The 22,291-nt window shown below is 41.4% G+C and overlaps 2 protein-coding genes across 4 annotated transcripts in view; both read left to right on the forward strand.

The window, feature by feature from the left end:
- Positions 1-15,237, forward strand: part of LOC307039300 (zinc finger MYM-type protein 1-like) — a 111,369-nt gene extending 96,132 nt beyond the window's left edge. The window contains exon 15 of the mRNA XM_079681207.1: positions 15,110-15,237. The gene's annotated coding sequence lies outside the window, so the exon portion shown is untranslated. The remainder of the gene's footprint in view (positions 1-15,109) is intronic.
- plxnb1b (plexin b1b) overlaps positions 1-22,291 on the forward strand; it is a 164,398-nt gene that overhangs the window by 17,134 nt on the left and 124,973 nt on the right. For all 3 annotated transcript variants that reach the window (XM_079681199.1, XM_079681198.1, XM_079681201.1), the window contains exon 2: positions 16,263-16,332. The gene's annotated coding sequence lies outside the window, so the exon portion shown is untranslated. The remainder of the gene's footprint in view (positions 1-16,262; positions 16,333-22,291) is intronic.

Below are 22,291 nucleotides of genomic sequence, written 5' to 3' on the forward strand. Positions count from 1 at the left end.
GGAAAATGGAGAGGGGGGAGCTGCAATAGTTTCCACTACTGCTGAAACAATCCCAAAACAATCCTGAAACGGTGCCTGTGTCTGTACGTCGCGAGTTCATCCGCCATATGAACGCACTGCAAACGGAAATGCAATCACGGTTCGCTGACATAGACGAGTATGTCTCCAAGGAATTGTGGGTTTTAGATCCCTTTATTGCCAAAGTTGAGGATGTGGAATACCTGGATTGCGAAGATGAGCTCACCGACATCCAAGCTGACTCGCTGTCAAAGAAATACTTCCAGGAAAAAGGATTCAAAAAGTTTGGGATTCTCAAAGGACCAAGCCTCGCTCCAAAGATCACACTGCATGCCACAACCAGGATTATACTCCCATTCAGTACGACATATCTATCAGAAACAGCCTTCAGCGCACTTGTTGCCATCAAGACAAAAGCACGCAACACACTGGACGTTCACAACGACTTTAGACTGGCTGTCACTCACATTACACCGGACATTCCATCCCTGGCTGCGGGCGTGCAACCCCAAGGTTCACATTAATGAACCTACTTGAACCTCGTCTTCTCTCTGCTACCTGTTCCATGGCAGACAAGCATTTGATTTACCTGTTTAATATGCCAGTTTTTCATTTTTGTTTTATACAGGCCTATGCAACCATATTACCATTTATTTATGAGACATAGTATATTCTTTTGAAGTGTCCTGTTCTTCGAAATTTGAAATAAATATGATACATACATTTGCAAGTTAGTAGCTAATAAAAGCATACAAATACAGAAATGTATCATTTTTTCTTTAATATAAATGTTTCTTCTGCGCGTAAAGTGCCGGTTTCAGTTGGATTATTTGTCACAGTTGCTCCGATCAGATCGGTCTCCTCCATTTTGTAGATTATTTACGATTTTTTAATCCACATAAACACATCGCCAAAATCCGGCTTACTTTGAGCATGTGTTTTAAACAGTTGAATCCCTTTGTGAATTGTTTTCACTTGCGCCGTCCTTTAATTTCTTGATACAGCGGGCATCCAAATTCATTAATCCTGAGTCCAATAACCAATAAAGTCACTCCAATAGTGCTCCTTCATTACGCTTTCATCCTCCTTTAATGAAATACTTCACATTCATCCAGTTGTGACACTAGTTGTAGCATTTTTGAGACTTTTAAACTTTCCGCTGTTACCAGGCACGGCTGTCACTACCCGATCTGCCCCCCTGCCCGATCTGTACTGCGCATGTGCGAGATGGTCCGCCATACTGGACAACTACATACGGCAACTGTAATAGGACACTTCACACAGTGGCGTTTGGCAAAGCAGAAAAAGAACACAAAAAAAAATCGGGAGAGATGAGTTATTGTTATGACAACGTGACTTCACTTTTATTTAACAACTCTTTTTATTGGGTTCTTTTATTTGGGGTTAAGTACATTGTCAGAATAAGTGAAACATAGATTTAACTTCTGTTAGACAGCTATATGCCATACATTTTTGCATACATTCACAGTAAATATTTATTCAGTATGATAACTGCCAAACAGAAGTTAAATCCATTTTCTTTTTGTGCTTTGGCAAACGCCACTGTGTCAAGTGTCCTAGTTGGGTTGCCGTACGGAGTTGTCCAGTATGGCAGACCATCTCGCACATGCACAGTACAGATCGGGCAGGGGGGCAGATCGGCAACAGCGATAATTAAAGTTTCAAAGTTTTGGAGGGTCGCAAATTCCAACAGGAGTCATTTAGGGGGGCCCTGGGTGAAAAAGGTTGGGAACCCCTGCTCTAAGGTACATTTAGAACAGATAAAAAATGTGCGATTAATTTGCGATTAACTATGGACAATCATGCGATTAATCGCGATTAAATATTTTAATCGACTGACAGCCATAATATATATCATATATAAATGATCAATTGAACTACTTACTATTTGGGTGTAACCAAGAAATGACACATGACCATCCAAAATGACCAGAGCTCAACATCATAAAGGATGGTAGGCATTTAAAGACCCAGTGAAGTGCATGTTTTTGCACCAAAATGAAATGGCAGTTTCATTCCTTACATATCATTGTGCCTGTTCATGGCTAAAATAATTTTTAATAATTCATAATTAATGAATTATTAATTTTGCCGTCTGAGCCTAACGGAAGTTGCAGACGATAGTGGCTGTGATGTCACAAGATGTACCCAGTTGCGATTGTAAACATGGCGGAGACTTTGGAAAGTGATACTAGTGTGAGAGAAATGATTGATTTGGACAGCTTTTCGGACAGGATAGATGAGGAAAGTGATCAATTTGGTGCACTTTGAGGGCAACATTAAGAGATTTATGGATACAGCTCTCAACACTCATATGAAACATATATTTCAATAATCAAAAAACATTGGAAGGATTTCTTAACCTATTTTATACAACTAATATTACATAGATGGAAATATTTGTTTACATAGATGACCAAACCCACTGAGATAACTTAGGCTACAGTTTACCTCCCTGAGCTGACGTTATCTCTCTCAGTCCCACAGGAGAGCACTCTCCCTCTCCTTATTGTTGAAACAGCTAATCTCCGTTAGCTCCGAGCTAGCACCAGATGCTAACGACAACCCTGTAACTCTCTCAGTCTCTCTTTCTCTCTCTCTCGAATCGACCAGTGGCCTTTATTTATCATGATCAATCAAAGAATCTACGAAACAATGACACCAGCCAGGCTCACCTTCATCTTTTGGGAACAGAAACATCACCACTTCGGCAGACTTGACATTACTACAGCCAGCGGCAATGCATCGTTTCCCCTGTGTTTTTCATCCCTCTTTCTTCACTGTCGCCTCCATTTTTCGGGTTTTCTCGATTGGCAATCACTTCCAGTCGACTCCGACACACTTTCCAGGAAAATACTAGCTCAAAAACGTTGAGAAATTCGACTTTGAAAAAGAGAAAGAATGAACGGTGGTGAATGTAAACAGTGCGGCGGCGTCCATCTCGTGAAGTCACGCAGTAGATCGCAAGCCACGCCCACGAAGGCGAAGGTCGACTGCAGATTTCCCCGGCAAATTCAAAACTCGTCAAATTCGTTGCTATTCCAACATCTTTTGATATGGGTTCCAATGGACAATTTTGGTCATTACTATATGTATTAGCATAACAGATCATGCACAGGTGCACACTTCACAGGGTCTTTAACCGTCTGATATGCATGAAGGAGTGTTCAGCTGCGGGAGAGAGAGAGAGCGCACCGGTACCGGAGATCGTTGTTGTTAGCTTCTGGTGCTAGCGAGCTACGCTAACGGATATAAGGAGTTTTTTCAACAACAAAGTGGAGGAGAGTCCTCTCCTGTCAGACTGAGAGGCTCAGTGAGCTAAAGGACTCTCTCAGTGTTATCTCAGTGGGTCTCAAACGTTTTGGTCACCATTAATGTAAACAATTATTTCCGAGGCACACGTTTATATGATCATTATAGCTATAAACAAATAAGAGAATACATTTAAAACAGGTATGAAATACTATATGACAGTAAAAAAAGAATAAAGTTTAAAAGGGTGAGTTGTAAAATATCCATAAAGAAAAAGTAAATCTGTTTACAGATCTGTTTCATATGGGTGTTGAGAGATGTAGCCATAGATCTCTTCATTTTGCTCTCAAAGTGCACCAGATTGATGCTTTTAACTTCAATATTTAAAAATCTTCCCGGGGGAGCTTGTCCCTGGACCACCCTATGTGAGGTCCGCACACCACCTATAAAAATAGCACTTTACTCCTGCTTACACCTATATGCCGTGAGCTGATTATCGAACCTTCATTGTAACAGTTGCGGGTACGTTGTGTATTTGCGTGAGGAGTGTTGCAGTAGAAAATTCCACTGTAGCGCCCGGTACATTAATGGGAAACCCTAAATGTTTGAGCACCCTCTATGAAACGTCAAGCTACCCCACAGCACCCCCAAAAGAAATCTCTGGCGCTGCCACTGAGCCTGACTATTTGTGTTGGGGGGGGGAGCCCGACTTTTTTTTTTTGTAGAGTGTTGTCCGCATACCAGTGAAACGGCTAAAATATTGCTGGAGAATTTGGATCTGCTATGTATGGAGGTGACAGCAGCGAGCTCGAGGTTGGATCTGACACACATTTGTTTTTGTTTTAAAAATTATACATTTTCATCCATTGCCCCACCTACACTGAGGTGTCGTGAGTCAAGTCACGCTGCGATGGTAACATGACTTGGGTTGACCTTAAGTTAGAGCAAGGGTAAACAATTCATTTTGGTAGCATTTTTATGTTATATGCTCTCAATGCACATGGAAAAAGTCTTTCACAACCAACATTCTAGGTTCACAGCTGCGAGTACTGTCAGGGAATCATTTGCATGTCATCTTTCGCCCTCTTACACAGATGCCCAGCCTTGGGCACCCGCTATCTCCCTTAGGCTGCCCTAGCATTTTGTTGTTGTTACCAGTTTATGACCGGGCAGCACTCAGTCAAAGATAGTTTATTGTTATGGGGACATATGGAACGCTTCCTTCTTGGGGCTTGATGAACCCAAGGTGTGACATCTTCGAGGCCATAAGCGTCAACTGCAAGTAATTCAGTGTCCCCAGCTGTTTAGTCTATGTGAAGAATGTTGATTACCCTCATCCAAACTAGTTAAAACCTCTACGAGAGGACGGTTTCTTCAGAATTGATTGTGGCATCTCATCCGTGTGGTCAGACCTCACGATATTACTTGTGAATTCTCCGGCCGAAGCTCCAAATAAACCCTCAGTGTTTGACATCAAAGCTCCAGCTCTCCTCGTGTCTCTCTGAGTCTTATTTCCAATTGCTTCAGAAGTTTCCCCCACAAGTACTAACAGAAGCCATGTTTTTTTTAATACTATATTATGATAATGTTAGGTTTTTTTCTTAAGTGAATGAGACATGACTTTGTATACAGTTAGTCATGTCAAAAAATGAAGAGCTAGCTAGTGATTAACTCAATAAATGCTTCATCAACATACCCTTTTGTTGTCATTAATGTTATCGGAAATTAAGTACTATTGGTCGCCTCAGGTTGTTTAAATGTCACTTGTAGTTTATATACACAGTAGACATGTTGCTTTAGCAGAGCTGTAGTTGTACAACCTGCCTATCATGTGTCTCACCATGACACTTCCTGTGGGTTCCCACTCCCACTGGGGTCAGGGGTCAAGGTTCTCTGTTATCCTTGCATTGACACAAGACTCTCTCCCCAAATCCCCAAAACGTCTTTCTCCACAGAATCCTTTAGCAGCACAGAGGAACTGAGACGTGTGAAGTGTTTTTAAGAATATGTGACTGCATCTGAGTCTGAAAGTGAACGCCCTGTGTTTCCTGGCAACCTGTGCCACTTGCTGGTAAGCCGAGCCGTGGCACACAGTGTCGCAGCATACAGGCTGCACTGTTGCCCCCACTGGGTTGGATTTACAAGGCTTTGATTTAGACATTCCTTAAGCTGATCCAACATTTTGGTTCCATTCCTGGTTTACTGTACTTTAATCCTGCTGAGTAAAATCAGAACCACTGTGCGACTACTTCACAATCCACAGATGTGGATACTTCGCTGGCCTCGAGTCGCTCTCGATGTTGTAATGTAATGTAATGTAATGGCTTACAACATACTAGACTTCTGTGTGAATAGCAAAGAGCCTTGAGGCAGCTTTCATAAATAACACCCTCTTCATGTTATTAATGGGGAGCTTAAAGGTTTTCTTTCTTGCTTACGAGGAATAATCTTTTCCACCCGCTCCACCTCACTATCTTTAATCTGGCTGCAAATGAACCAGGCCTCTGTTTCCAGGGTTATGCAGCACTCTGTAGGGGGGAGAATGTTGATGTTGCATGTCCAGTTTGTCCAAACTTTCTTCTTGCTGCTTCACATGGTACACAAATGTGATGGCAATTAGTTGTCAGAGCATTATAACGGATTGCAGCACGCTGATAAAAGTGTAGTTGGCTGACACAAAGAACAATTTCTTGTTACCTCTGCCTTCATTAGTAATGCCTCTCTGTGGAGGAACTAGGCAGCATATTAGCATAGAATAGCTCTAGAATTCGATTTTTAATAAACTATTGTTTTTAATCCCATTGCACTAGTGATAGATTAATTATGCACATGAACTATTCATGTTCTACTTTAATGTGAAAATGGTGCCATTACAAACCTAGACCAGGCACCCTAGCAGCTTTTACCTTGCAAATGTATTCAATTAAAAACAAAAAAAAATTGATTTAATTGTTAAAACATTCAATATTCATTGTTAATATTAAAATTATGTTGCACTGCCAGGCACAACTTAGATTGATTTTTTTCTGTTACCTGATTTAGCCAGAGTTTGACTTGAAGCAACATTGCTGTCGGAATGCATTTCCATACATACATGCATCTATCCTTATTTGTATTTAATTGTTCCAAATGACTGCTTTATGAAGCAAGTCCTTTTTTCATATTCTTGTTAATTTTTATTTTCCTGGTTCCCTTTGACAGATTGTATACTGTCAGCAATTAACATCGCTGACAGTATCAAGATGCTGATTAGACAGCATGATTATTGCACAGGTGTGCCTTAGGCTGGCCACAATAAAAGGCCACTCTGAAACATGAATTTTTGCTTTATTGGGGGGGTCTGGGGGGGTCCGAAAATCAGTCAGTATCTGGTGTGAGGGTTAGGATTAGGGTTAGGGTAAGGGTAAGGGTAATGTTGTGAATCGAGTGGCCTGTGTTCATCGTCCATAACATACGCCTGCCCATACCATAAACCCACCACCACCATGGGCCACTCGATTCACAACATTACCCTAACCCTAACCCTAATCCTAACCCTCACACCAGATACTGACTGGTTTTCGGACCCCCCCAGATCCCCCGAATAAAGCAAAAATGCACGTTTCAGAGTGGCCTTTTATTGCCTAAGGCACACCTGTGCAATAATCGTGCTGTCTAATCAGCATCTTGATATGCCACACCTGTGACGTGGGATGGATTATCTCGGCAAAGGAGAAGTGCTCACTATCACAGATTTTTTTCAGATTTGTGAACAATATTTGAGATAAATGGTTATTTTGTGTATGTAGAAAATGTTTTAGATCTTTGAGTTCATCTCATGAAAAATGGGAGCCAAAACAAAAGTGTTGCGTTTATATTTTTGTTCAGTGTATGTATTGTTATAAAAACAGTTCCCGACAGACTAAACACATGATGCTTCTGCAAAACAAACATTATATTATTATTGGCTGGCATAAATAAAGAATTGTTGCATGTCTAAAAGCTGGCCAATTGATGTGAGGAGCAGAGAAGTTTTGTGCTGGTGGTTGACCTCATGCGTTAGCCTGCAGGAGCCATGATCAGCGGAGGAGCTGTAAAAGTTTTACAGCACAAATCACCTCCCGTTGTCACATTATTGCTGTGTTTAACACAAACACATTAAACGCTGTTTCCACTGGAGTAGCTCAGAATGATTGTGTATTGCCTTTATGTTCACTGTTTGAGAATGAGCTTATGTTACAGTCATCTGCACATTGCCTTCTCACACAGCATTAGACCTCAGTAGCAGGAAGATGGTGCCGGGGCCTCCAAAAGAAACTTGTCTGTGATGTTAACACACACACTTCTTACTATCCGTTAGTAGGAATGCTTTTGGTGAATTCCATTACTCTGCTTGAGGGTTAACCCTTACTATATTAACAACTGGAGCTCCAACAAGCCGTTTAGGACAGAGTGAATACACATACTTATACAGAGATGCAGTATGAGAAATCAATTTGAGTTTGGAAAATTGAACAATATAAATCTATTCTAGTAGACCTCAACAATGGAATCATGATCAGTAGAAATGGCCATGACAAAGGGACCTTTAATATTTGATGAATGAGACAGTAGAAACTGATGTGACAAAGCCATCTAATGTCTTACAGTTTTGGTTCTGTGCTTCTAAATGTTTTTGATGAATTAATTGGACGATCAGCATATTAAATGTAAATCTAAAAACTATAATATTTTCCAAACTGTAGAGCTTTAGTAACTCCTTCAGATTGACCTGTATGTCAGACAGAATTTTCCCTCCAAATACTGAAACCCTCAGCTGGCTGCTCAGTTTGTACTATGCTGATGATGTCATGTTCTCAGACCAGAGACAACCCCGGGCCCTTATTGATCACACCACACATGTGCAGTCTGCTGCCTATTGATCATGGACACCAAACTGATTACTAGAAGGACCCCATGACCCTTTATCCTTTAACTTAGAAAGTGATGGCCTCATTTAGGTCTCATACTAATTGCAGTACACTAATCTCTGCGACATTTGATCCGTTAAGGTTTGCTTTTCAAATCTTTTAATGGAAATAAAAGCGGAAATTGAAATGTAGATTTGCAAAGTCCATTTTGGCTTTAAAGTTGAGTTTCAAAGTTCATTCTTGACAGCAGATGACAAAACATCTCACCTCCAGGTCCATTTAGCAGCTTTGAATTATATCACATGACCTTAAAAAACAGTGCCCGTGCAACTTTTTAAGTTTTTGGACAACATTGGAGCTTTGTAGAGGAATTAGATATAGAGATATACATGCAAGGGTACAGGATAAACAGAACAATATTGTTTAAAAGGATAAGACTATTAACTTTTTTTACAGTGTGGAGCATCACTTTCTTCAAAAGCAGAAGTGGATAAAAAAACCTGTGAATGTGCTTTTGGGATTTCATCAAATGTTAAATAATAATATCCAACAAGAGTGTTGGGTAGTCTTTCAGAGATGGCTGCCTCCGCTGACTGTAGTGGAAACATTGCATCGACGTGATGTCATTTTCTTCCCATAATCAAGAAGAAATGAAAACAAACATCCATGAAATGTAGTGAATTAGGCGTCGGCCTGGCTGGGTTTTTCAAAATCAGACAGATTAGGATGCAAGTCAACTGTGGGCCGATTTCGGAGAAGAAACGGGTTGAACATTTTTCAAACTGCTTGAAACACATCATTTATATGCATAGAAAACATGAATCATGTTAAATGCTTTTTTTTCTTTTTTTAAATGAATGGTTTAATTTTCACTGACACAGCTCTATATGTACAGAGTCTAGCCTGGTGAACAGCTGTTCTAAATACAGTAGGCTTCCTGGGTTTGGCGCGGTGGCACTGGGGGATATCCTCATTGATTGCCCCCGGGCCTCTGCTCCCTCATATCCGATTCATTATCGAGCGTCATCTTAAAGCAAAGAACAAGTTCACACTTGCTTCATCCTTTCTCTATTTGCATGAATTGTGATGGGGGCTGGGTTTCAGTCTTTGAATTTGAGTCTCTGCAGATGTGTGACAGTGAAGTTTCCAGATAGACCCTCCAGAAAAACGCGATTATGTGATCGCATAATTTACCGCAAAATGGCAAATATTTATTAAAAGGGCGCATAATCCCCGCATTTTTCCACACAAAGTTGAGAAGAAAAAAAGTTAACTCGTCTTGACTTGAAGTAGTGATAATGATGATGACGTGACGGCATCAGCTCGCGCATCACAGAAGGTAAACAACACCGTAGAGTGAACGTGTGGAACTCACACGAGAGAGGAAACACCAAGAGGAAAAAATCTGATCCATCTCATTTACCGACGAACATTTCGAATAAAGACCGGGCAAAGCAGTACCCCAATGTCTTTCACAAAAGTGGGGGGAAACTATTCTGCACCCCGTGCAACTGTGTGTTGGAGCATAAGAGAAAATCGACGGTGACGACCCACTTTGATTCATTCAAACATTTGAAAATGCTTTCTGCTGCTGCGGACAAGAAAGCCATTCAACTCACGTTCACCGAGGCATCAACCTCCAAAACCCTTTCGAGGGCTACAAGAAACGAAGTGAGTAGCCTACAAGATTGAAGCTGCTCAGATAACGAACGAGTAAATGAAAACAGAATGAGGTGTGTGTGTGTGTGGGGGGGGGGGTGTGTGTGTGTCCAATTGCTTTTACAATAAATAAACATTGAATGTGTTTAATTGAATAGGAAAGGGTTTTAACGTTAGTGGCAGGTTGTGTGTGAGAGAGAATAAATAAGACAGCCCAATATTTTAAAAAAAATCTATTCTTTTTCGCAACTTCCCGCAATTTCACCGCATAAAAACCCTGCATGTTTAATCGCATAATCAAGGATTTTAGCCCGCATAATCAAGGATTTTTGCCCGCGTTTTTCTGGAGGGTCTATCCAGAGAATCCATGAGATGGTAAAAATTGAGCTAGAAAAAGTGTGTTTTTACTGAAGCTTCCTTTACACAAGAGGAGTTGATTTAACCCACGTTGATTCATTCACAGTCCTTCACATGAGACTGCTGCTGTCACACAGGTTTCTGTGCCCATCCAATGGGCAACTGTAGTTCTGCTCAATCCATGCAGTTTCTGTCTGTTGCCCAACAACTTATTTTCTTTCGGTCTCTTTGAAAACCTGTTCTAGCTTCCTGTCTCTTTTTAAATGAGTCAGGATGCTGCACAAATGTTCAAATGACATGAAAGTCAATTAAGATTTTCAAATAGTAAAGCCTGTCTCCAAAGCCATCATTGTTCAGTGGCAGTGAGGATGTTGCAGAGCCAGGTCAGATGATAATCATTGACCCTGTCAGTGCGGGATTAACCTGCAACCCTGTGTCCCTATGAAAAGCCTTTCTCTGTTACAAAAGTAAGATAAATATGCGTGTTAAGAGTCCCATTTAGATGTCACTTTGTCCAGATTAAACATTGCACAACATTTGGATTGCCATGGAATTTTGATATTCATGTTCCCCAGAGGAAGAAGCCTATCGACTTTTCCTATAAGACTAAAGTTTGTCATTTGTTGTGTTGGGTTAACTTTTTCAACAAATGTTGGATGGATTATGGTACTCGCAAACATGTTCACCGTCAGGATGGGATGTGTCCAGTGCTTTGATTCATGAACAAATACCTGAACAACTGAAAACACTAGCCTCAGCTGTACTAGTTTAGTAATTAGCAATTGTCAGCAGGCTAAGATGCAACTGGTTAATAAGATAATTACTAGGGGTGCACCGAATGGGAAATTCTTGGCCGAAACCGATACCGAAAATAGGAAACAGTTGGCCGAATGCCGAAAGGCCAAAAATTATTAATAGAAATATATATATATATATATATATATATATATATATATATATATATATATATATAATGTATACGTTTTTTACCAATGTTGTTCAGCTACCTGATTATGGAAAAAGACATGATTATAACTTAACTTAACTTAACTTAACTTAACTTAACTTAACTTAACTTAACTTAACTTAACTTAACTTAACTTAACTTAACTTAACTTAACTCTATTATGGGTCCATAAAACATTTATTCAGCAGTTTTGAATGCATACAGTACATTAATTCCAAGTCAAGTGCATTTTCTTTTCTCTGTAGGATAACTACAACAAAGTGCATTCAGAACAAAGCCAAGGTGCTTTAAAACTGCATAAACATCTAGGCCAGTAGGCCTACAACAAAATAATGTAAATAAAGACTGTAACAGCCAGGCCTTCAACAACAACAAATGCACCTATAAGTTTGGTAACCTAACGTGTTGTTGTGATGATGTAATAAAAACGCGGCGACAAGCACGGCGCGCGACCATGCTCGCGGCTGGCTCATAGCCAACATGTCTGCCGATTTGTAAAACGTGTTCAGCTGACATTTCTCGAGGGGGTGTAAATGCAAAGACTTTCACCACTTCGGGATTACTCCACCACTTGAAATTAAAACACCCGGACAAATATGCGGAGTATGATCAACGTAACCCTTCTCTGACATTCGGTGATATTTTTTCGGTGCTAAAACCCTTTCGACCGAAAGCCGAAAGGAAAACCATTTTCGGCCGATAATTTTCGGTGGCTGAATATTCGGTGCATCCCTAATAATTACTGTGCCTAACTACTGCCTCATGAGCTGCTAGCATGCCTGAAGTCTCAACGTGTTGACGTAGTTTTGGTCATCATTTCCATCGGCAACTCTTACAGACGCTCACTGATGGCCCTGCATTGAACAGCGGCAACACATCTCCTTAGTATGTTTGGGCCTTAAGGGTATGTTTAAGAGAATAGTGTTTCTAAGCCTGCCAAAGGAAATGGGATTGGGGCAAATTCAGCATTATTTTAAAATCACATTTAGACTCATGATGAGGTGGAGTGTCTAGATAAGAGATAATTAACATATCTGAATCCTTCTATATTTAAGGAATGTTTGTCACATTTATAGGCTTTAAAAGCCTTCATAATGAAGTAGGCATCGCAGGAATAGCTGAGTGTTTGTTTCCCCCACTGAATCAAAGAAAAATCAATCATCACCAATACGAGTTGGGGGAACTGGTACACATACCATGTGTTGTTGTCAGATTACGATTATGGGTTTATCCTTTTTTGCATGCTGTTAGAAAAACATGGTGGGGCAAGTGAATGAAATGGCCATAGACACAGTATGCTGGCTGTCATGTGTGAGAACACAGTTATGGCGCATTTCCACTGTAGCGCGTAGCACGGTTTAAGCGTGCCGTACTAAACCCGGCCCGCTTTTTGTTGCGTTTCCATTAGGGGTAGTTCCGGCTAACGGGTACTGTTTCACAGTTTTTCTGGCTCTCCAAAATCAAGGTTCTTTCCGGGCCAACAACCGGGCTGAATATGCTAAACTAGTGAGAGAATCGCTGACATGGGGGCTACAACTACAACTAAATGAACATATTTGACCGTGATTTCATTGAAATACACGTTTCAAAATGATGCCGAAGTAACAACATACTGATACCGGTTAGTAAAAATTGAAAATGAAAAGTGAATTAATGCTTTGACAAGTCTGCAGACAGACGGCAGACGAAAAACCTTTTTAAAATAGATGTTTTCTAAATGCAGATCGGCTAAGCTAACGCAGTATATGCTCCGACCGTCCACACTCACAACAACGGCCTACAGACATAAATAAAGCAGCGACTGTATTCTCCATGACACAGACAGTCTGTGGTTTGTACTTGTTTAACTTTTGTCTAGTTTCTGAACAGATATGAGGAGCTGTGAGCTCTGAGTGCTAACAGCTAACGGCTGATGTTGGTTTTGTGTTTCGCATTGAAGATGACGTCACGGCTCCGCCTACACTGCGTTACTATAGTTACTGCCCCAGCTACTAAACTGTAATGGAAATGCAGCATAAAGTGAGTCTAGCCTACCAGGGCCTAACTATACCGTACTAAGCCGTGCGAGGCCCTGCAGTGGAACTAGTGAGAGAATCTTGTTAGACTTAATGACCAAGCTGTCACTGGAAAGCGTTCATCCTCTAACTCATTAAGGCTTAGCGACAGCAGCCCGGTCTCATTAGTTTGCTTTAAAGTTAAAAGATTAATTCCAAGGAAGATTTCTGCCGTTTGGATTCAGTGACACATTCGATTTTGGCTCTAAGGAATTTGACCACAACACTATTTCAGTTTCAGTTGATCACTTAAGCTGTCTTTACTGCCTCTTTATGGTGGGATTTGTTGATATAACCTTTGTTCATTATGAGGTTGAATGACCAGATGTGGATTTAGGAATGAAGCAGGATGGCATCAGCTCTCTGCCACAAGCCTGCGAGTCAGTAGTTGTATTTAGACCCTGTTTATTTTTTCCAAGGGAAAGAGAGGGGAAAAAGATGAAATTTCTGGCTTTTTAATTACAGAGCGGCCACAGCCAAAGGCAGCCTGTCAATGGTAGCTTTAAGGCCGACAGCTTACCAACCTCACGAATGGTGGCACTGTTGGTTTTGGTGACGTTGTGTCATTTCCTTCTGTGAAGAGCCGGCTTTTTTATGTGTTTGGAATATACTCATGTTCCAGCTCGTATGAACTGACCAAATTAAGAAGGCAGTAAAACGAAAAAGAACATTATGGTACTAGCATGTTTACCAAATTTCAACACCATGGCCAACCAGTCAAGGATGAAAGCTCACACTAATTTTAGGACATAATATAATGCCTGGAAATGACCTCTTTTTGAAGTTTTGTTTTTCCCACGAGAATCTTTTTAGTGACGGTTTTAGTTTGTAGTACTTACTTTGAAGGTTGAACCTCCTGTTTACAGAACAGATGCCCCTCTGCCTCCGCTGTGCTGTGGCAGTGATCTTTTGTTTCCCATGTTATCCTGATTTGAGTTTTCTTGTCTGGGTTTTATAAGATTCCCAGGTATTTGGGGCCGTAGAAGTGTTTGAGGGGACTCCCGAGTGTGATCTCTCTCCATATAGAGTTTTTTGGTGGGGTTGGGGGTTGTTTATGCTTGACCGCCTTTTTTGGCTGGTGACTGTTTTTGGCAATGTCACCAGTTGAGTCACTGTACATTACCTAACAATAGGAGGCCTGGCTTGAATTGGCACATTCTCTTTCATGGCCACAAAAGGGACTATTAAGGCCTAAATGCATCCGGATTCAAGTCGCCCCTCAACGTGAGAGTGCGCTTGGCTGTAATTGTGTGAATGCCCTTACATAAGTTTTCTTCTTTTGCCTGGCCTTAAAAGAGCTAGTGGCTGAAGAGCACTAGCTGCTAGTCTCACAAAACTGAACACATCCACTAATTAGGGCTGCTCAATTAATCGTATTTTAATCGCAATTACGATTTTGGCTTGCAACGATTATGAAAACAACATAATCGAAATAAAACGATTTCTTTTTTTTAAATTATTGGTTTTTCAGTTGAATTATACTTAAAGTTCAGGGTAATCAACTGTTAAAAATATACTGTTCACATTTTTTTTCTCCAATAAATGGATATTTTCAAAGTAAATGGATAATCGTTTTTTAATAATCGTGATATCAATTATTTACCCAAATAATCGAGATTATGATTTTTGCCATAATCGAGCAGCCCTACCACTAATGTTGTCAAAGTAAAGGTGCTGCAGACTCTGCTATCTGTCCTCTGTTTGCTTGTCCTGAAGAACCATTGTGTGATGCAGGTCAACTTAAATCCCTGAGTAGGTAACTCACTGAGGGGAAGAAACATCAGAGCATGACCACAATCCTTCCTGTTCCTTTCACATCAATCCTATCAGCCCATCAATCTCACACACAACTTCACCAAACAGCTTTCAACTTGAAACTTGTTTTCCTACAGTTCAGCTTCAGTCCTCACCCTCGCAGTCTGGCTCAAAGACTAATAGGAACAATACATGATGAGTTAGTGAGCATCTTGCAGCGAAGCCAGCTTCTCACCTGAGGAACTCTCCCCAAAACGAGACCCAAAGGAATCCTGGCCAGAGGGCAGAGGTAGGAGCAGCTGGCAGAGGGCTATACAGCCTAAAAAACACTTTTTCCTATTTTTTACAACCTTGAGGGTAGATTGAAAAAAGCTAGAAGTTTGACCAAGCTTCATACAAGTTAGGGCAGCATTCCTAGACAATGACAGTCATTTGGATCTCCTGTGGCTGGAATGGAGCTGCTTTACAGCTTCAGGAGCCTGTGCCTACGGAAAAGGGCTGCTAAAGCCAAAAAGAAACGTTTTTGTTTGCTTTTTATATAGAAGTTAGCCCATTAGCCCGAATATAGTCCAGACTAAAGCTGCAACATTTTATTTTCTAGTTTAGCTACTGTTTGAACTTGGGACAAGTGTGATATTTAACCTGAAATTATTTTTGATTCAAAATTCGCTATGTATCAACAGATAATAATAAAATAACACTTTCTATACTGCAGACCTTGTTGCCCTATTGGTAAACAAGACCGTTGCTGTTGTCATTGTAAACAGGAAATAGAGGAAACGTGCAAGCCCTGAACAATCACAACAAATTATCTAAGGGTTATTGTTGGCAAGCATTTTGGATTTAACTTAGGAAGTGCTTATTCTATAAGTAATCCATGACTGAAAGGAATGAGAGCATTTTATATATGAGCAACACATTAACATTTCATCAATATTCATTTATATTTGCAAATTTTCTCTGAAGTACAGGTCATTTTAAACTCTCCGGACTCATGTTGTTTTGAATCAAACTAAAGTATGCACCTTTGACTCAATTAGAAGATAGATATTCCCTGTGTCATGTTGTGCCAAGCAAAGGCCTGTGTAGCATGAATTCAGAAGATATGTCGGGTGTTGCAAATTGTTCAAGCCCTGTTTGCAGTCTTCCATTTGTTCACTCCTATCCTGGTCTACATTGTGGTTCCTCAGAGCGTTTGGGTTGTACTTTATATCCAGCTTTTGGCTTTTAGTGAATAACGCTGTTAAAATTATTTCTGTGGAATTTTCTAACGCCTTGTCTCCTTCCCAGGTTTGGCCACGTCCTCAGGGAGCCATGGAAAGATTGGAAAGAGCACGATAGGAATACTGAACTTCTACAGGTAGTGAATTCAAATGTCTCCTTCTTTCCTACTAATGCTCATGGAACAATTAAACATACAGAGGAAAAGTAGCCTTCACTAATTTGTATTCGCATATGAGGAGATAGTTATTTGGCCTTTTGCTGATGTTAACACTAAAATAGCCATATGTCTCTAGGGGGTGATCACTCAAGCCATTTCAACTATTTCCTTCAATTCATCTGAATTACACAATGGCTCATGGGATTTGTTTCCTCCTCCTGCGGTGTCAAGTCCACTTCCCTCCTAACCGCATCCCTCCACACTCCGCAGCTATTTAAAGAGTCAACGGCTGCTCCCAATTACTCCTCCCCAGGCCAAACTAGAAGCTCAAGCCAGGCACGCGGAGCCCTCTCCACTGAGACTTTTATTTTTTGTTTTCATATTTCCCTTCCTCGGTCGGCCCTCTTTCCTTGGACTCTTACTGTTTTTGCCTCAGCCAAGGATTATTGTGTTTTTCCTCCAGCTGACCTTGGTTACATGAACTAAGGCCTGATCCCCTTCCTTCTTCTCCTCCCTGTCCAAGTCTTCCTCCTCCCTGTCCCACCACTTTGCCCGGCTCCTATCCTCTGGGCGCTCCCACAAAGCCTAGTGTTTTGATTACATTGTGAAATTGGAGCTAGGACTATTTCTTCCCAGGCCGGGGTAGTGTCGAGGACCTGGTTGGAGGATAAGCCAGTGAGGGCGAAGCCAGGAAGCTTTTGTGGTTGAATCAGGCGGATGGTGTTGGTGGGTGAACTGTTTATGTCTTCTCATATATTGTCTCTGTGGGCTGTGCATCCAGCCAGCTGTTTGAAATGAGCAGCGTCCCATCTCACTGTCAGCAGTTTCTCCCTAACCCAAAGCCATCATTCAGCCCGGGCTGTTACAGGGTGCAGACGGCCCAGTGCTGTCCTTCAGCTGTAGTAGCAAGGCTGAGGCCCAGGCCCTTGTTGCTCGTAGAAGAAAAAGAGGGATTGTGCATCACATTGTGACGTAGTCTGGCTGAGTGAGCTAATGTCTCGTTTATAACACAGCTTTACTTGTTGTCAGATTGCTTCAACTAGCTCCTTTTTCACTGGCACCAGCTTTCTAAACATGGTCATATTTAGGTACTGAACTTCTCAAGAGGTCATGATTGAGTCGCCTCAAGTCCAGAATAACTCAGCAATCAGCTGAGCCTGTGATTTAACAGTAAGTGCAGCTGGGGTTTAAATGTCTGTACATACAAACTCAACCAACCGGGTTAAATCAGCTGATGAGTACACACTCATTCGCTTAATTCATCCTACCTCACGTACACTGTTTTTCACACACTGTAACATGTTATACACTAGACCTTATGTTAAATGCAAAACATTTAAATCTACAATCCCTTACGCTTGCCTACACACACGAACACACACTTCGGTACTTTGTTATTTAAGGAAATGCTGAAGTTCACTCGTGCCTGTTGTTGTTGTTGTTGTCATTGGTGAATTACTGGTTTACTATTGTTCTCAGAAAACAAAATGGTGACACACACATGCACAGGCATAGCTAAGAAAAAACGGAGATGAGCAGCCGAGCTTTAGATTACAGGGAAATTATCAGGATGGGTAGACGGTAGGGATGTTAAGATTCACCGATTCACATCAGTGGACCGGCATAAACGTTCAAGATGCGAGTGCACCGGTTGAAAGAGTGCACATCGGCTACAGTTTGGGTTGAACTTGCAATGCATCGATTGTAGCGTCTTTGCATCGGTAAAAAAAAGATTCATTCATATAATATCCTCTCATCCTGTCAGCACTCAGCAGAGACGATCTTTGATCTTTGCTTCGCACAACGGAGGCCGAGAGTCTCAGTTATCAACACACATGGAAATCGAGGAGAAAGAGAAACACAGCGCACCGAAAAATACCTATAAGTCAAGCGTTTGGCAACACTTCGGCTCGCTTTAAAGTACACAAGTAGTACGAGGAAGTTAGCGACCCACATAAAGAGGCGACATGGCGTCTGTGGCTGAAAAGAGAAACCTGAAAGTTAGACATATGAGTTAAATCACTCAGTGAGGTGTTCTGTCAGAGAGAGGTGTTTAGCTTACAGCAGCCTGTGACTGCCAATCATAGTTTAAATGTCTTCCTTACTGTAAGCAGTTATGATAGAGCTGTTTGTGAAAGGTTATTTGTATTTTTTATTGTTCAGATAGAAACCATGCACTGCTTTCTGCTCACTGGTGAATTGGCCTATGAGTGTTAAGCACATCAGGCTGGCAGCTGTGGATGTTTCCATGGGCCCAGTGCGGTCTGGCATATGTACTATGGTAGTTGTTATTTGCACATTGTTAATCATGGGCAATGCATCCTTAAATTGTTTAACTGTGAGTTGTTATAACCAGGGGTGCATATAACTTTTTTGCCCCGGTTCTCAAAGGAGCACCTGGAGATGTTGCTTGGTGCTCATCCTTAAAATGAAATAAACCGTAACTTTTGAGGGGGTCTTGACTTTATTTGCCAGACACACGGCACTGAACACAGAACACACATGCAGAGGTGAACACAAGACAACATTAGCCCGACCAGTAATCCTACAAGCTGTCATACCCTCCTCACTGTTCTCCTCACTGTCTTCCTCTCTGTCAGACATGGTAGCTGATGATGTAGGCCTACTACTTTCTCTCTGGTTGAGTCTGCGATTAGCTGCTTGCATCCACAAGTCAACAGCTGGTGAACATAACCAATAACCTACCATAGCCAATAACAAATTAATGTAACTTGTTTTATTTGTGTTGTTCATTCATATCTTATTTTACCTTAACATTTATTTATTTATGCACTTTTTTTTTGTATCTCCAATTTTAAAGGATATCTTTGGTTACTGTCCTATAGTATACATTGGAATGATTTCAAACCTGTTTATCCCAATAATTATAAAGGAGTGCCTTGGAAATACGTGTTTACATAAATTGTGACCAAACCGTTTGAACTTAGACTAAAGTGAACTATCTAAACACAGGTCAAGAGTCCTTTACCTCACTGAGCTGGAGTTATCAGCCTCTCAGTCTGACTGGAGAGGACTCTCCCTCCACATTATTGTAGAAACATCTTCTTCTTATATCCGTTAGAGCAGCTAGCACCAGATTCTAATAACAACAGCGCCGGTACCGGTGCACCCTCCCTCTCTCCCACATTCACTCGCATTTTGGCAGTGAGCTGCGGGCGCCAGATAAGCCAACATCTCCCATTTTCATCACTTACAGCGCCCATCGTACAGGGCAAATGAAACGTGTAACCGGGGTGAAAAGGGTGTTACATTTACTTAATTATGAATATTGTTACATCAAGGCCGAAAATTAGGATGAGCACCAACGGTCAAAAAAAATGTTTTCCCTCCCAGAACGGCCAGCGCAGCTCCTCCCAAGATCTGGCGCCCTAGGCGAAAAGTTGTAACGCCAGTGCTACGGGCCGGCCCTCAGTTAATATGCAACTCGCAAATATCTTTCTCTCTCTCTCTCTCTCCTCTCTTCTCTTCTCTCTCTCCTCTCTTCTCTCTCTCTCTCTCTCTCTCTCTCTCTCTCTCTCTCTCTCTCTCACTGTTGGTACGCAAATGCGCCTTTTTTCAAATGACCCGGTGCTCTTTTTTTGGCGCACCAGTTATGTGCAGCCCTGGTTACAACATTGCACTGTACTCTGGAGACAGAGAACACTACTATACTAGTGAAAAGGCCAGTTTGTGAAAGGTCCAAGTGTTTATTTTGTTTAAGGTAAAAAAAGAAACAGCTTGATGGGATGTGCAGTACAAGTAGAGAGAACCAAATATGTAAAGCACTTTTTTGTTAATGTATGATTTGCTGCATATAAGGAATAAAACAAAATCCTCTGTCGTACCATATTGAAGTATCAATATTTTTAATCGCCCCGAATCGCATAATGTTGAATCAAACTGTATCGCAATAGGGGTGGGGTGTATCGCATGGTGCCATTAAGTAGCTGGTAACACACGCACGCATGCACGCATGCACGCACGCACACACACACACACACACACACACACACACACACACACACACACACACACACACACACACACACAGACATATGTATTACAGAGTTGAAGATAGGACTGCAGACTGAGTCCCAAAAAACAAATCTGATCTGATTGAGGACAGGATCAGACAGCAGGGTGGATGTGTTAATGGGTCTTAGGTTACAGTATTGTAACTGTCATACTGAGCCACAGGGCTGGATTTAATTGAGATTTTAATGAAGATGCCTGAGTTTCAGTACTGATGCCTGCCGTCATTTGCTGGGCATTAAACGTAATGTTTAGATAATTAGTGGGATCAGCTTTAAGTATTGTGTGAACACTGACAACGGTGCAACAAATGAAAACCAGCTGGAAATACAGTGGGGCAAAAAAGTATTTATTCAGCTGCCAATTCTGCAAGTTCTCCCACTTAAAAATATGAGAGAAGCCTGTAATTTTCATCCTAGGTATACCTCAACTGTAAGAGACAGAATGGGAGGAAAGAATCCAGGAAATCACATTGTAGGATTTTTAATGAATTAATTGGTAAGTTCCTCGGTAAAATAAGTATTTGGTCAGCTACAAACAAACAAGATTTCTGGCTCTCACAGACCTGTAACTTCTTCTTTAAGAGCCTCCTCTGTCCTCCACTTGTTAACTGTATTAATGGCACCTGTTTGAACTCGTTATCAGTATAAAAGAGACCTGTCCACAACCTCAAACAGTCACAATCCAAACTCCACTATGGCCAAGACCAAAGAGCTGTCAAAGGACACTCGAAACAAAATTGTAGACCTGCACCAGGCTGGGAAGACTGAATCTGCAATAGGTAAGCAGCTGGGTGTGAAGAAATCAACTGTGGGAGCAATTATTAGAAAATGGAAGACATACAAGACCACTGATAATCTCCCTCGATCTGGGGCTCCACGCAAGATCTCACCCAGTGGGGTCAAAATGATCACAAGAACGATGAGCAAAAATCCTAGAACCACACGGGGGGACCTAGTCAATGACCTGCAGAGAGCTGGGACCAAAGTAACAAAGGCTACCATCAGTAACACACTACGCCGCCAGGGACTCAAATCCTGCAGTGCCAGACGTGTCCCCCTGCTTAAGCCAGTACATGTCCAGGCCCGTCTGAAGTTTGCTAGAGGGCATTTAGATGATCAAGAAGAGGATTGGGAGAATGTCATATGGTCAGATGAAACCAAAATAGAACTTTTTGGTAAAAACTCAACTAGACGTGTTTGGAGGAGAAAGAATGCTGAGTTGCATCCAAAGAACACCATACCTACTGTGAAACATGGGGGTGGAAACATCATGCTTTGGGGCTGTTTTTCTGCAAAGGGACCAGGACGACTGATCCGTGTAAAGGAAAGAATGAATGGGGCCATGTATCGTGAGATTTTGAGTGACAACCTCCTTCCATCAGCAAGGGCATTGAAGATGAAACGTGGCTGGGTCTTTCAGCATGACAATGATCCCAAACACACGGCCCTGGCAACGAAGGAGTGGCTTCGTAAGAAGCATTTCAAGGTCCTGGAGTGGCCTAGCCAGTCTCCAGATCTCAACCCCATAGAAAATCTTTGGAGGGAGTTGAAAGTCCGTGTTGCCCAGCGACAGCGCCAAAACATCACTGCTCTAGAGGAGATCCGCATGGAGGAATGGGCCAAAAATACCAGCAACAGTGTGTAAAAACCTTGTGAAGACTTACAGAAAACGTTTGACCTCTGTCATTGCCAACAAAGGGTATATAACAAAGTATTGAGATGAACTTTTGTTATTGACCAAATACTTATTTTCCACCATCATTTGCAAATAAATTCTTTAAAAATCAGACAATGTGATTTTCTGGATTATTTTTTCTCATTTTATCATAGTTGAGGTATACCTAGGAGGAAAATTACAGGCCTCTCATCTTTTTAAGTGGGAGAACTTGCACAATTGGTGGCTG

The sequence above is a fragment of the Notothenia rossii genome, assembly GCF_949606895.1.
Source record: "Notothenia rossii genome assembly, chromosome: 5".
Lineage (NCBI taxonomy): Eukaryota > Metazoa > Chordata > Actinopteri > Perciformes > Nototheniidae > Notothenia > Notothenia rossii.